Genomic DNA, 4,521 nt, shown 5'->3' on the forward strand with positions numbered 1-4,521 from the left:
AAGCCACTGCTGCCCCTGCCCTTCTGCCCATGGCACAGCTGGCTAGGAGTGGCCAGGGAGGCAAGGCTCTCTGTTGGCCACACTGAGATGGCTGCAGCTGTGGCATATTGCTGTGCACTGGCCTCTGGTGGTGGCACCTTGCCACTCCTGGAAAAAAAATTGCATGAGCAGTGTTTTGATTTTCTTCTCAAATATGTCATCACAGAGGTGTTACCAACCTCTGTAATTGGGCCAGCAGCATGTCCATCTTCAGAGCCATCAGAGATTGGCTTTGTTGGACATGGTGGAAGCTTCTAGCAACTTGTCACAGAAGCTACCCCTGTTGTTCCCCTGCTATTGAAAACCAGGCTGTGCCAAACCAACATACTATAGCAGACTCCATTGCAGATGAGGATACCCACTGTAGAGGTATCATTGCAGATGAAGATACTATTACAGACCCCACTGAAAATGCAGATGCTATGTCAGATACCAGTGTAGATGCATAAAAGTACCTTTTTCCACTAGTGATTTGAATCATTGGAGAGAAGAGCTTAAAGGTTACAGGGAAGACCCCAGTAAAGTGGCAAAATTATTTGATAGTCAAGAACCAGGACCCAGATTGAGGTGATATCAATTTAATGCTGACAGAATTAACAGAAACTGAAAAACAGTTACTGATTACAACAGCTAAAGCATGTGTGCAGGGATGAATTGCTAGTGGAGCCCTATAAAGTAATGTGAACAGGCTAATCCCTTCCACAAATCCTCTGTGGCATCCAAACAATCTATGTGAATATGCCTCAATAACCAGATACTGGGAGTTAGTAAAATTTGGATTAGAGAATGGCATTCTGAAAGCAGTAAATTGGGCATTAATATATAATTTTAAACAGGGACAGCATGAGTCTCCTACTGACTTTGTAGAGCATCTCTGAGTGACAATGTGAAAGTTTACAACCCTTGATCTTGCCTCAGAAATGGAGTAGCAGCAGTTAGTCTCCTTGATGCCAGGACAGTCCAGCCCGGACATCACAGAGATTAAAAGAGACAGATAATAGAAATTTAGAAGCAATCACAGAAGAAACATGGAGGGTATATAACAACTGAGACAAGCAAGAGAACTAAAAACTCACAGGAGCCAGTGACAGCTTTAGAGCAACATCAAAGAAGAGAATATGGTCAGGGATGAGGCAGAGGCAGAGGAAAAGGTAGAAATAATAGAGGCAGCTCAAATCAATCCCAAGGGAGGTTAGGACCAAATCAGTGTGTTTACTGTAAGAAAGCACTGGCACAGGAAATGCCCGTTTCCAGAGTTACTGAACACTCCACAGGAAGCTGTTGTTGCAGCAATAGATAACAGTGAGTGACAGGGACCCACAGATCTTTCCTTAGTGGACCTGCTGCTTAAGATACAGGTAGGGAATTTTAAAGCAGTTGAATTCTTAAAAGATACAGGGGTCACATTTTTGGTTTTAAATGAAACTTTAATGCCTAAAAGTGAAAAACATATCCAGGTAATGGATTCCACAGGCTGACCAGAGAATGTTTTTTTCTTAAAACTGTTAGAATACGAAACTGGGAAAAGGGTGGGAATACATCAATCTCTCTACCAAATTCACTAAAATCCCTGTTAGGCAGAGATCACCTTGAAAATTTAGACACAGCAATTGAGTTTATAGAGGGAAAAATTAAATTTAAAGCACCCAAAGGCAAATTGATTTTAGCATTAGGGTTGGCAATTGATGGAGGACCAGCGAACAATAGCAATTATTTGCAGCAAATAATGAATCAGGTATACCCAGGAGTATGGAATACTGATGCTCCTGGGAGATCAAAATTGTCTCACCCTGTAAGACTGAATTGGGGACAGGAGCCAGGCCAGTGGTTAGGAGACAATATCCCTTGAGAACAAAGGACAGAAGAGTGATCAAAGCAATTATTAACAAGTTTTTGACACTAGGATTGTTGAAAGAATGTGAATCCAAATTTAATACTTCTATACCAGTGATAAAACCTAATGGAACCTATGGATTAGTGCAAGATTTGCGAGCAGTCAATGAGATTGCTAAAAGTATCCACCCAGTGGTTGCAAATCCCTACACTTTGCTAACTAAACTCTGCAATGATCTCATTTGGTTCTCGGTGATAAATCTCAAAGGCGCTTTCTTCTGTCTGCCACTTGCAGAAGAAAGTCAAAACATACTTGCTTTTGAATGGGAGAACCCTAGCACAGGCTGGAAAAACCAGCTTATCTGGACAGTGTTGCCTCAGGGGTTCAAAAACAGTAAAACAGTCCCACAGTTTTTGGGAATCAATTGGGCAAAGAACTGGAACAATGGCAGTCTCTTCCTGGGGAAGAAACACTCCTACAATATGTAGATGATCTACTAATTGCTATAAAAACTATCAAAGAGTGCCTTATATAGACAATAAGTCTGTTGAATTTTCTTGGTCTAAATGTTGGTCAAGTGTCTCAACAGAAAGCTCAGCTGGTGCAACAACAGGTGACCTATCTTGGATATGAAGTCTTTGGAGAACAATGATCCCTGAGAACTGCATGGAAGGAGGAAATCTGCCAAACACCTAAGCCACAAATCGTAAGAGAACTCTGCACTTGGAATGACAGATTGGTGCCGGTTGTGGATATATAAGCCAGTGAAAATTTCTAAAAATATTGTGGTGTGGACCCCTGAAACAAATCACAACATTGAAGAGTTAAAGCGCAAGCTCATGAGGGCCCCAGCCTTGGGACTTCCTGGGGTAAGTAAACAGTTTTGGTTATCTCACATGAGAGACAAGGATTAGGCTTAGGAGCTGGCACAACACTTGGGTCTTTACAAAAGGGCAGTAGCCGATTTTTCTAAACAGCTCAATACTGTGAGCAAGGGCTGGCCCACGTGCCTTAGGGCAATACCAGCAGGGATCATGAAAATTTAAGAGGAATGGAAGTTTACACTAGGACAAAAGATGACTTAGTGTCCCACATGGTGTAAGCCGTTGTAGAACAAAAGGGCTGTCACTGGCTGTCTCCTTCAAGGTTCCTAAAATACCATGCAGTCCTGGCCAAATCTAATGATATTGAAATTAAAGTGACCAATATTGTTAGCTATTGGGATACACAGGAGAGATGATGGACTTTGGATCTGGTTAGCATAAGAGATTTGATAACAGGATGCCTTGGCAAGAACAAATAGCTTTGAAGATTGCAAGAAGATTAAATCAGATGGTTGTTGGAATGTTGGGAGACACAAGACAGATGATAGACTTTGGACCTGGTTAACATAAGAGATTTGATACCAGGATGTCTTGGCAAAAGCAAACAGAACTTTGAAAATTAGACCTGGATTGCAAGAAGATTCAATCAAACGGGTTTACTGGAAAAGGAAAATCCCATTAAACTCTGCAACCAAGAGATGTTATTTGCATAAGTTTGTGTATGTGATTTTAACCTAATCATTGTAGTACACATTACTAGTCCCTCTGAAATAGTATATGTGTTTGTATCCCACAATAAAATTGGATTCTGGTCACTGAGTTAGTCTCCCTGTCTCTCTCCATTGTCGACAGATGGGTTTACAGGAAAAAGAAAATTACATCAGACTTCTGCAAGCAAGAGATGTTAAAAATGTATAAATTTGTTTATGTGATGATTAACCCAATAACTGTAGTAAAACATTACTAGCCTTCCTAAAATACTATATAAGCAGTTGTACTTCACATTAAATTGTACTTCACAGTAAATCTGGATTCTTTGACCATCACACCGTGTCCCTGTCTCTCTCTCTCTTCATCACTGATAGTTAACCCTGCCTCTTTTCTGCAAGGAAAGTCTGAAGCTGAACTTGCGGTACATGACTGACTAGAGACTGCCAAAGCTGTGTACTCCAGCCGCTCAGACCTAAAGGAAGAGCAGCCCCCAGGTTCCGTAAACTGCTTTATTGTGATGGCAGCAGTTTCATGACACAGGGAGAGTGAATGGCATGATATGATGTGAGCACAGTCTTGGAGGTAATTGAGTCAAATCCATTACCAGCAGGAACCTCAGCACAAAATGCCGAGCTGACAGCCCTCACTTGAGCATTAGAACTGGCAAAAGGAAAGCAAGTTAATATTTGGACTGATTCCAAATATGCTTATGAAATTGTTCATGCCCATGAAGCCATATGGAGAGAAAGAGGACTCCTGACTGCACAAAAGAAGATTGCCAAACATGCAACTGAAATCCTCAGGCCCCTGAGGCAGTGAAACTCCCATTGCAAGGGGCAATTTTACATTGCTGAGAGCCATCTAAAGGTAACACTCTTCCAGTGTCGGGACCCAGGACACACCTCTGGCTGTCCAGGACACCAGGACCCCTGCTAGGGGTCTCAGAGACCCTGTCACAGAGCCCAAGACACCTGTGGTTTTGATTATGACCCATGGAGCAAATTACCAACCTTATATGAAGATCAGCAAGCCACAACAGTTTAGGTAGAATAATAGTGAAATTATCACGGGCTGGAAAAGAAGATTTTGGGTTTTTTGGTATGGGGGTTCAGG

Source organism: Geospiza fortis, unplaced genomic scaffold (assembly GCF_000277835.1).
Source record: "Geospiza fortis unplaced genomic scaffold, GeoFor_1.0 scaffold254, whole genome shotgun sequence".
Lineage (NCBI taxonomy): Eukaryota > Metazoa > Chordata > Aves > Passeriformes > Thraupidae > Geospiza > Geospiza fortis.